Source organism: Lissotriton helveticus, chromosome 2_1 (assembly GCF_964261635.1).
Source record: "Lissotriton helveticus chromosome 2_1, aLisHel1.1, whole genome shotgun sequence".
NCBI lineage: Eukaryota > Metazoa > Chordata > Amphibia > Caudata > Salamandridae > Lissotriton > Lissotriton helveticus.
In genome coordinates this window covers 2,089,882,646-2,089,895,405 of record NC_136059.1, presented here as the reverse complement: position 1 = coordinate 2,089,895,405, position 12,760 = coordinate 2,089,882,646, and positions in this window count along the sequence as shown.

The following is a 12,760-nucleotide window of genomic DNA, read 5'->3' as shown; positions in this document are numbered from 1 at the left end:
CATCGTCTAAATCCCCACTGGTCATCAAATGTTTTGTTTTCTCTGTCCTTTTCTCTCCCATTGGCGCTTCTGGTGCTATTACAGGGTACAGTCCTTCTACTATCATGTTCTGTCTCCACTCTTTCATTCTTTTTTCTCGGGTCTCTTTATTTACCTTTGGATACCATTTAGTCAACCCCTTGTCTATTCTGGGTCTGTCTCGCTCAAAAGCCTCTATCTCCCATTCTTCTAAGGCCTCATATTGCGTTAGTCTGGGTCTGGGATGTAAATCATTCATTCGGGTTCTTAAATTGAACAGAATTCTACTATTAAAGGTACCATCTAACGGAAATCTCAAAATTCCGTCATTTTTAGTATATTCCACCCAATTTTCCAGCCATACGCAAGTATGGTAGCCCTTGTCAAACATCATAAAAGATGCGGGAGTATTAGGTGGTGGAATGACAACTCCTTCTCTAGTTTTGATAGGTTTGTCTTTCTTGAAATAATTTTTCACTTTGCTTACTAAGGTCATTTTCCTCTTATTTCCGTACATAACGCTTTTACGACCTTTCCACTTATCTTTTCCGAAACCTATATATTTTGGATCAGGTCTAGTCTCTGGATTAGACGGATGCCACATATAATTTTCCACAAGCGACTTTGTTTACAAAATCACTTCCAATCCAAATGCGTCTCTTATTTTTCTGCAACTAATCAAATGCGCGATTTCAAAAATAATTCAATCAATGGGTGTGCGGCGTTTCTCGTAAACGAGTTCTCACGCTCCTGTGCTCACCCCTCCTTTACAATTCCGTCTCAGCTACACGCCCGCTGTCTCGACCAATACCAGCGCGCCTCAGAAGCATTTTCCTTTTTCTAAGTGTGTTGCGGAAAGTGGAAATACCGAGGAGAAAAAAAGATATTTCTCCTTGTTGTGCTTCTGGTGGAGTAGCATATAATTCTGACACATTCCCAGGTCTACCAATGTTGGTAAACCTGGGAATGTGTCATAATCCATGGGTGGATGCTTGGGAACACCCATGCTCCACCCATGACATGCCTCCCATTCACATAGAAAAGCAAGGCACTGAAGGAAAAAAAAATGTGGCCTGTATTAATATGAAAAATCTGTTTAAACGGAAAACCAGGAGACTTAATTATGGTTAGTGCTATAGAAAAAAAATTAGGACACATTTTAAGTGAGTTCTCAAATGTCTTCCTTTTTCTATTTCACTAAAACATTCAAACATTCTGACTGAAACATGCACTGGCAACACCAGCAGCAGATTGACAGTTAATTCCCTGTTGATCAGCAGACCTCCTACAGTTTGTATACCCTTCAAAAGTGAGCAAGCAGAAGAACTTTAATAAATCTATAGACGACTCGAAGGTAACATGTAACTATTGGGAAGGTAAAAGGGGAACACGCTAATATTCCAGAGTAAATCTCTTTATTTGGCTAAAGGAGGGTAAAGAAAAGGAACATCTATATATCATAAACTGTATGGAGGAACGTACTTAAAGGATGGGAAAAATTGGAACATGCTAGTATAACCACTATAATGTAGGACTTTATCATTTGTCAGCGAAAGGAAAGTAAGCAAAAATCAATATGCAAGTTCACTTCTTTATTAAAGCAAAGAAAAGGAATGAAGGATGCAAAATAGGCTGCCCAGCTCTATATTTACCTAGAAGGGTGTGAAGACCAACCCTGGCCACGGGTCAGTTTAAGGACAGGAGAAAGAACCCTAAGGAAGGACGGTCACCAGTAGGCCAACAGGTGCAGAATGGACACCCAGGACAGGAAACCAGATTAGGATCAGGACAGGACCATCAAGGAAAGACCAGCACCCACAGTTCGGTAGCAACGCCTGCGCTACACCCTCTCTGCAGCTATCAGTCAAAACCGTGATTGGGTTATCGAATTCCCCAGCAAAGTGCTCCGCCAGCACTTAAGGTTTTCAAAAAACCCCGCTTGAGTCTGTGGAAATTACGGACAGAGTGCTCCGCAGCTCTCTGTATCAGTCACCTTATGAGTGCGTTGGGTCAGTGACAGGTCAGCTATACGGACAAGTCGGACAATTTCTCTAGCTAAACCTAGGCTAGTTATACTGTTTTCGTGTCAGTGTACCGCCCCCCAAATGTTGCAAGTGTAAGAATCCCCAATTTCGATTGGTCCTCAAGTAGGACAGGTCAACACATCAACCAGGATTTGACTTCTACAAGCCCCAATTTGCATCTTTTGGGACCGCCTATTGAATTTGGGGTTCCCATGTTATGTGCTCTACCTAACAATGGTGCACACAGTTTTTATTACAATTGTTTCAAATGCAGTACATCTCGGCTTCGTCCTGCTGGGTCACAGGTCGGTTCTCATGAGCATCTTGACTGTGGCTGCCAGCTGGCTGGGTTCCACTGGTACAAGGTTTTCTTCGCTCTGCCAGGGTGACATGCGCAGTAGGGACTTCTAAGATGGAGTTTCATACACCTCCCCGGCCCAAAAGACTCGCCACATGAAAAGTAAAGGAAAACAATTTAGAACATAGAAATAAATGAATACACTGTATACCAGGAATCCCTATATGACTCCCCCTACTTTATACTAACTATAGCATTAAGATTAGTGCAAGACGAGCAACAGTGCAAAAGCTGCAGGTCAAGCATCGGCATGTGACAACACAAAGCGGCCATTTCAAACTAGTCCGCAAGCGCAAAGTTTTCCCAACAGAACTGCGAGTACGTCACGTCACGTGAGTGTGACCGACACATGCGCAGAAGAAATTCCCGCATAGCAGCAGCCATTTTAGTGGCAAGCATTTTAGGATAAGTAAGTGTAGTGTTCTGAGTTTAATGTTTATATTACTGCACTTCTCTGCATCTAGCTACTCAGCCAGTGTGAGTGTTCCAGGTTAGAATGTGAGTGTGATTGACATGGATGGAGTGCTTGGGTGACTGGTATGAGGTTTGACAGTTGGAGTATGGGCTGAGTAGCTAAGAGGCTGCTCCTGGTGGAGCTGCTTGTTCCAGCATAATACTTCTTGTAAATCTACTTATGGCTTAATAAACCTACATCTATACTCAACTACATCTGCCTCGGCTACATCTCATCATGTATGTATGACTTAAATACTACATTATTCTTGGCGACGATCTGGAGACTTTCCTGCGCAAAATATGCCTATTTACAAGAGATGGGAGTAACCTGCAACTAAAGTGGAACAAGCTATTCAAAGAACCCATGGAGCTACCTTGATGGATTAACTTATAAAGACTGAAGTAAATGAAACTGCTTTGAAGGAGTAAGAATTTCAAGAAAAGTTTCCTTCTGTTTGGAAATTTGTGAGACTTAAAAGACCAAGTAAGTGAATATTGACTTATGGATATGATGAAACTAGGCACACAATTGCCCCACCAGTGACCCTGACAACGGTCGCCCTTAATTAGATTGTGCCAGTTTCTATTTGCCTGCCTACTGCCTTTGGAACAAGACTTCCAACTTCTGCCACGTTGTCTCTGCCTGGGTTTTGATTGTACTGCATACAGGATAATTCTGGATGTTTTGGTCTGCTTTGAACTCTGACAAACGCTAAAGCTTGTAATATAATTATAAACAACAGCGTGTGTTGTGCATCCACCCATGCATGAAGTTTGGGAATCTTGACTACAGTGTTGTTTAACAAAGACAATTGCAGTCGGAAGTATTTGTCAAGCCCCAAGTTTTAACGAGTGTCTTTAACCAAACTTTCCCACTGTTTGGTGATCGGAAGTATATGTCAAGCCCCAAGTCTTTTTGAGTGTCTTTAATCAAAATTTCCCACTATTTGATGACCGGACCGTCGAATTTGGTGATCGGGGGCAGAGCTCGAGCCCCGGAGTATTGTGTTATTTTTCACATTCTGGGACACGATGGTGTGACTTTGTAAAATTTTTCTTAATTTCTAAATTGAAATTTAAACTGTCACCTACCTTCAACGGTCTCTCCTTGCTCATGGGCTCTGGCACGAGCCCTGTCTTCTGCTCGTGGAATGTTCTACTACTTCCGTGCTTTGTTGTGCGCACATGCCTGAAGCCACCCGGTACCATCTTGACGTACGTGCCATCAGCGTGATGTCATCTTCATTACGGCCTCTAGCTAGATGGTGTTGGATATTTTCCCTCAGCCGAGTGTGTGTGGTTCATCATGAGTCTATATTCTCAGTCAGCATTGGAATGATGCACCAGCTCCATTTTCCGATGTCCTGCTTTTCAAGGATTTTCACAGTTCGTATTTTAGCTTTGAGTAAAGTGTAATTCTAAGGTGCCATCTAGTGACTATTTGGCGTCATTACTCCTCAACAAAAAAACCCAAAAGCTCACTTGTGAATGTCTTTCTATATGAAGTTTGCCTGATGTGTTGAGAAGTGACTGTCTTGAGCTTGTTACCAAGTTGACATCAAGGGAAAGGAAAATTAAACAAGACAAGTGAAATTTTATTTCGAATTCATTTTGGGAGACCTGATCTGGATACTATTAAATGCTCCTTTAACCACAAGGGAGTCTGTGCTCTACATCGGCTTGGAACCCAGCTGCCACAGGAGCTTATGATGTTCCCCTCGGGTGAGTGATCGCTCACCGGAGTAAGAGACTAACTTTCATTTTCATTTTTATTAATGCTATATTGTTTGTGGGGTGGTTGCAGGGTGGTGAATTTTACTGATATTTTACTATGACATTTGAGCTTTAAATGTATATGCCTTGACTGGGGTAAATATTTTTGGAGTATGTTTTTACAAATTGTTTTTATGTGGCTGGTTTTTGAAGGTATCTTTGGTGTGTGTTATGGACTGTGCGCTATTGATACGCACGTAGTGTAATTTTGGTCTGTGTGTTACGGGTGCACTCTCATTGGTGCATCATTGTTTCCCTGTTTTGGGATGAGTTTGGGTTGCAGTCCCATTTCCCCTCATGGTCTTTTTGCCATTAGTTAACCCTCTTGTCTAGGTTATAGGGTCAGAGTTTCTTCTTTAGGACTTTTGCCTTCTCTACCTGTGTTGGACACCTTGTTGTACGTTTTTGCGTGCATGTCGCACTGTGCGAATTTCTCTTTTGTGTCCAGTGTGTAAGACGCCATGTGCATCACATTTTCGTTAGTGTGTGTAGTCATAGTTTGGCTCACTTTGTCTTGTGTAAGCTGGTTGTGCTTCACTTCTTACCTATGTGTTAGTTTGACACATTGTGCTGCACCTATTCGTGCCGCGTGTGTGCTTGGGTCCTGTCCCTTGTTACACCTTCTTCTTTTTGGTTATGGGTAACCCCATATTTTCTCAGTTCCTCTCATGAGGAGTGGAAATTTTGCCACATTGTGCTGCACCTGTTCGTGCCGCGGGTGTTTTAGGGTTTGTCCTTTTAATACTTTCATTCATGGGTAACCCCATATTTTCAGTGTTCCTCTTATGAGGTGTGGAATTGGTTTGCCACATAGTGTTGCACTATCTTGTGCTGTGTGTGTTTTATGAGGTATTTCCTCTGTTACACCTTCATTCATGGGTAGCCCCATATTTTCTATGTTCCTCACATGAGGAGTGGAATTGTTTTGCCACATTGTGCTGCACCTTTCCGTGCTGCATGTATTTTCTTGGGTTTGTCCCTCGTTACACCTTCGCTTATGGGTTAATCCCATGTTTTCTTAGTTCCTCTCTTGAGGAGTGGTTTTTATTTGCCACTGTCTACCTTCGTGAAGACGTTTTCTTCATGTTAGGTCTTCTCTCATATTTCATTAATTTTCTTCAGTATTAAAGGAGGAGGATGGTGTCAGTGTTAGTATTTGCTGTCTCCTTCTTCCTTCTTTCCTGGTTTTTGTCTGTTTACCCTCTCGTGGTGTGAAGTCCTTCTCATCCCTGGGTTTACGGATAAATATTACTACTATATACTTTGATTGTAGATAGTTTTCAAATATTACTACTGTATACTTTGATTGTGAGTAGTTTTCTTCTTCACTCTCTGATTTTCTTTTGTTTTCAATTTCGGGAGGGAGAGGATGTGTAGTGTTCTGAGTTTAATGTTTATATTACTGCACTTCTCTGCATCTAGCTACTCAGCCAGTGTGAGTGTTCCAGGTTAGAATGTGAGTGTGATTGACATGGATGGAATGCTTGGGTGACTGGTATGAGGTTTGACAGTTGGAGTATGGGCTGAGTAGCTAAGAGGCTGCTCCTGGTGGGGCTGCTTGTTCCAGCATAATACTTCTTGTAAATCTACTTATGGCTTAATAAACCTACATCTATACTCAACTACATCTGCCTCGGCTACATCTCATCATGTATGTATGACTTAAATACTACAGTAAGCACATAGGCAAGCGTTACTGGGACACCCCGTGTAATGTAGAATGTGCAATATTAGTAACACGAACAGGTTGGTTATACTGATTAACATTATTTGAGGTTCTTGATACAATCAAGTCGCTGTATGTGCGAATCCTTGCTCCATCACTACCCACCCTCAGAAACCCACTGACCCCTATGGACCATGCCCCAACCTCTGCATCATACTCGAGTCCTTACTCACAATGACCCGCCAGATTAACGCAGTGTCCTCCACATGCTTCAACACCCGCCACATACTCTTCAAGACCTTCAAATGTATCCCCCCCGACTCAAGGAAGACCATCACCCAGGCACTCATCACCAGCAGACTGGAGTACGGAAATGTGCTCTACATCTAAGTCAACAAAACTCTCATTCGCAAACTCCAGACTGTCCAGAACACCACAGCCAGGCTTATCCTCAGCATCCCATGACATGACCACATCACCCAGCACCTCTGCCACCTCCACTGACACTCCGTTGAAAAAAGAATAACCTTCAAACTACTCATGCATGCCTACAAAGACCTCCATAACACCGGACCATAATACCTCAAGATAAGAATCTCCTTCCATGCCCCCAAGAGAAACCTCCACTCCGCCGACCTAGCCCTAGCCACGGTCCCCCACATTCACAGGACCAGAACGGGTGGCAGATCCTTCTCCTACATCGCAGCCAAGACCTGAAACAAACTACCCCTCTGCATCAGACGAAGCCCCACACTGCACCTATTCAGAAAGGACCTCAGGATCTGGCTCTTCAGATGACCGTGTAGCTCCCTGTACCCCCCTCCCCCCAGCAACTTAAGACCCTGACGGGTGAGTAGTGAGCTTCATAAATCCCTGATTGACTGAATGTTTTTTTTTATTTATTGTTTGTTGTATTTCAGACCCAAATGTATGTAATTTCCTCAATTTGCAACTGTTTGATACAATGGAGTTAGAATATTACATCTGACCTTCCCAATCCCCAGTGTATGAATGTTCCCCATGTTTGTTAGACTGGAAGTAGAGTAGTAAAACTGACCCCCCCTCCCAATATATACTCTTTCAATAATGTTATCTAGATTTGAGGTAGAATGATAATAAAGACCCCTTTTATGTATGTACATCCTCTAATGTTTGTTAAACTAGAATTAGAATAGTACCCCTGACCCCCATATGTATGGCCTGGAGTTAGATTTATTCGAACAGTAACTCTGACCCTCCAATGTAGCTAGCACCTTTCCACAATGTTTATTAGACTGGGGTTAGAATAGGTAAACCGGACCCCTGTCCCACGATGTCTGCACTTCCCAATATATGGTAGACTGGAGTAACAACAGTAAATCTCCACCCCCCCTCAAATACATGCACATTCTCCAGTGTTTTTTAGAATTGAGTTGCAATAGTAAACATAACCTTCCAATGTATGCACTTTTCTCAATGTTGTTAGACCTGCATTAGAACAGTTCATCTGACAACCTCCCCATTTATTCATTTTGATCAGTGTTTATTAGGGGTTAGAACACTAAATCTGTCTCCCCACTCCCAATGTACACACTTTCTCCAATGGTTTTTATAAAGTTATATGTATATTTTATAAAAATGTAGTTACTAAAATCATGTTTATATTGAAATATATTAATATATTGAAACATTAATTTTATAGAACACAATTTAACTTTTAATTTAAATAATGATCATTTTAAATATTTTTACGTATACATATGTACAATTTTGATGTCAATATTTTGGGTAAAAAAAAGCTTTTGACTACAACTTTTTAAAAATGTATATCATAAGTATGTAAAGTCGATATTAAGTGGTTGATAGCTATACCTCAAAAATCAGACCGGCATGGACAGGAGAACATCTTAAACTCAAAGCTCCACAGCTCAAAATATAGTAGAGTAAAGTTTAACTATAGAACCAATCTTTAGAAACAGCATAGTGAAGAAAGAGTGACCATAAAGTCACACGATTACATTATGTGGCATGGCTGAAAAGAGCTACGCAGGAAGCATAACATCCAACCACATGTGATGTTAGACATTATTGGTAAGTGGAAGAGGTATTCAAAAGCATATATGTATTGATGTTTATATTGCACAAACCTAGATAGGAAGCAACTGGCACTGCAAATTAAAAAATGATGAGGGTTGGGGGACGATCCTAGATTGTGCATCACATGGGGATTACACCAATACATTTCACACATAACATTTTTTAGGGGACGGGAGATTAAGTAAATTGCGTAGACTCACACTATGCTGGGCCTCCAGGTTCCATGGTCAGTAGCTCTAACTAATAGACCACAACCAGAGCCCAGCAAATCTTGTGCTAAGCAGAGAGCTCCCTTGTCTCTAGCCCTACTAGATTAAAATAAAGATGCAAAGTAGCCAAAACATAAATGCAAAAAAAGGGTAGGGAGCACAAATATTTAGAGATAGGCACCTCCAATGCACTTACAAATAAATGAAACAATGTCATGACGTTGCTTGTCTCCAGTGCAAGTCTCCAGTGATTGCATGACAGTCAACTTTCTTTGCTAAAAGAATATCGCCAAAAGGTTGATTGATGCTACAATTTGCACTACTTACTCACTTAGCACTACATGAGAACTCATGCAAACCTTTAGTCGAGTGATGAGCTTCCATATACTGTTGCAAATCTTGAGTAAGAAATATCTTAAGTCAATTGATTTTATGATGCTTTTAAATAATTTCATTACCCCTTGAGTGAACATGTTTTAATTCCCACAATCGCTGTTGTTGGTAATCATGCCATAGCGTACTTCTTATTGTCTCACAGTGTGCTGATATGTCTCCCCAGGCAACTCCTGCCCTTAAAGTAATGCTTACTATAATTGGCTTTGGTGACAAGACTTAGCCTCATAATCAAAAATTCCATGTTAAACATTGTTTTGCCAGATAATTCCAAATGTCATATGTAACATTGATTTAGGGATCAGGGAGAAGAAAATAATGACTGAAATAGTAGGCAATGATGTAAATACAGCTGTTAGACCTGGCATTCTTGGTGTGGTACTCCCCTAACATTTTGCCTTTAGACCTCCTGTTTTTGCTGACTTTGTTTTTGCTGGCCCTAGGATTATGTGTATGTGACCTCTGCTAACCAGCGCTAATGTGCTTGTTCCATAAAACATTGTAACATTGGCTTATACACAATTGGCATTAATTTACTAATAAGTCCCTGGTAAAATGACACCACTGTGCCTAGGGCTTGTAACTTAAATGCTACCAGTGCGCATGCAACACTGTTTGTGCCACCCACTTAAGTAACATTTTAAACATGTCCCAGGCCTGCCATTGCAAAGCCTGTATGCGCAGTTTAAAACTGCCATTTCATCCCGACAAGGTAAACCTTCCTTTTTAATACATATAATTCTCCCATGGGGTAGGCCCTGGACAGCCCAGAAGGCAGAGTGCAAAGTATTTAAAAAGTAGGGACATGTGCGTTTCAGTTTTACATGTCCTGGTAGTTACAAACTCTTAAATCCATGTTTTGCTATTTCAAAATCTATATTGTCACAGAATAGCAATGAAGTTCCCTTAGTAAAGTTTATAGGTATAATTTACAAATGGAAGTGGATAACTAGTTCATGTTTCGTATCTCTGGAATCACAATTTAAAATCATAACTTATGGTGAAGTCGGATTTTAAATTGCAATTCTGAAAATGCCACTTTAGAAAGTTGACATTTTCTTAGCTTAGCCATTTGGTGCATTTCGCCTGTCTCTTGGTCACATGAGTGGGTATAGCTGAGAGATGAGCTTTGTGTATTCCTCCTAGACAGCCACACACATTGGGAACCAGAGGTGTGACTGATGGGCCACCATTGTCAGGATGGGTGGGAGGAGCTGGGCCCAGCCCCACTTACCCCTGAATAGGCAGTGTCCTGCCACCACACAAAGTCCTGCATACCCCCTGTAGTTAGTCTGGAGCAAGGGCCATGTAGACAGGCCACCTGTGCACTTCAAAGTCATGCCTTTAGAAGCTCCTCCCCTACTTTAAGGCACTCCTGGGTATAAATTCTGGACTTCAGACACCAACTCTTCAGTACACATTTGGACATGTGGATACCCTGTCAGGAAGAAGGACTGCTGTGCTATATCGCTAACACTGAAATTCAGCACGAGCCGCCGCAAGCCTGTACCTTCACACAGGAAGCATCCTCACCTGCTGAGGACCACTACTGTAAAGCTCCAGTCTGTTCATCCACAAAGCCCAGCCTGCTCTTTGCACCACACTAACTACCACCTGTGATACTCTCCTTACTCCCTGCAGTCCTCTACCAGGCAAACACGACTCATGGCACAAAACTTGAGAAGGCAAAACTTCAATAAGACTATTTTGGGACTGTATTTGGCCCTGCTCTCCATCGCAGTTGGCCTGAACCTTTGACTTTGACCAGGTTCAGCATGACCAGAGAGCCACAGTTGACACTCTATGCTTTTAGGCGCTATATTGCATTTTATTTTTAAAAAATTCATGATTCTGCTTCTACTGATTGGATTTTTGTTGTTTAGGTCTTATTGTATTGAAAAAATTAAGATCAATATTTATAACCTGTTTTGGGATCTTTTTGTATGGTGTTTTCACTGTTCTACTGTTTGCAGTGTTGCACAAATACTTTACATATTGCCTCTAAGTTAAGCTTGACTATTCTGTGTCAAGCTACCAGTGGTTCAAGCACAGGTTAATTTGCAAGTTGCTTGTGCCTTGTCCTGACTAGAATTTTGGTTGCTGCTTTTCAAGGGTTCTCGCCCCAGTTACCCAATTTCTAACAACAGCCGTTAGACAATATGGCCAGGGAAGACTTTGTAAGTATAAGAAAGTTCAGGAATTAATTTTGTTTTAATCAATGCTAAAATGCTTTGTATATGGGTGGGCTATTCAGACAGACAGCAATTATACTGTTTTGATATTAATAGGTGACTCCGAAGATGTCCACTCTCCTCTAACACGGGTTATAAATGACTATATATAAAGTCTCGCTCAAAAATCATCCCCAATCATCCAGAAAGTTAATTTTGCAGGCTTCCTCCCTAACACAATTATTTTGTCTTTGTGTGGTTAACCTTCATCTTGTTTTGTAAGTTAAATTGGTTCATTCAAAGCCCTTTGGAGTCCACAAAATTAAGATAAAAAACAAACAGCGTCTTCTATACACAGTAGGACAGGTATCAAAAGGACTCCCAGATTCAGGAGGTGAGATGAGGATTGTGCCAGATACAAGACCAGAGCAGTGGCATGTGAGTTCAATGACAAGGGGACAAAAACAACCCTGCTGTAACCACAATTTGAGTAGATTTTTTGGGCACAATAGCAACGGCCCTTTACAAAATCCAAACCATTATCATGCATACATGCCGCTGCAAATCTTTATGTTTCCTGGATAATTAAATAAATATGCTGGTTGTACTTCTCTGGCAGCAGCACAGATGAGGGGAGGCCAATCAGGAGGAATGTGTTGCTCTATTGCAATCCCAGCCTTCCCCCCCTTCCCATTGTATTATCAACTTCAGTAATGTTAACATGGCACTCCTTGAGCGGTGGTGTTTTTCTCCCTAATTCCTAGTTTTAAGATTTATGGGCTGGAGAGATTTTTTAAACTTCTTACTTCCCAAAAGTTAATGTTATTATTAATTTTAACGTATGATCTCATTTTTAAGAATTGTATGTCTAATATTATATTTTATTTACCTTACATTTAATATTTTTAGATATTTAATTATTTTTCTTATTTAATATACTGTAATTTTAAATAATTTCCCTCCCTTCTGTCCTAAAAACTATTTACTGCCTCTTAACATTACCATTCGTTGAGCCCTACAAAGTCCTTGGTACCTCTTAAGCTACCCTTCCCTGAAACCTAAAACCTCTTACTACTCCAGGGCCATCACAGTGGTTCATTATGCTCTTTCTACACATGTCCTACCTCTGTAGGCATAGTTAGAAATTAGCATTTAAAAGACCTTAGAAATTCACTGAAAAACATAGGTTTCAGGGACATTATAGTTAGAAAGTAGCATTTAAAAAACCTTTCAAATTCACTGAAAAAACCATAAGTTCAGTTCGAGTGAGTTACTCCTCATTCACTTTTAGACTTTCAGACTCTTGTTAACGTTTTGCAAGACTTCCTGTTGAACAAGCAACATATTTCTGAATACCACTGTTGGTACTGTTGAAAGAAGACATTCTTCTTTATGAATGTACGCTGCTCTGGTATTAGACTTTTCTTGAGCTGCATTTGAATGCGGTCATTCTGGAACCACAGACATCATATTGGCCCTGAATCCAAAAACATGCAGCCTGATTCATGTAGGTAAATTGCACTCGCAAAGGGCCAGATTCTGAGAATCTGGCCCTTTGCGAGTGCGATTTTTGCATTTGGTATTCATGATACCAAATGCAAAAATCGCTATGTAAG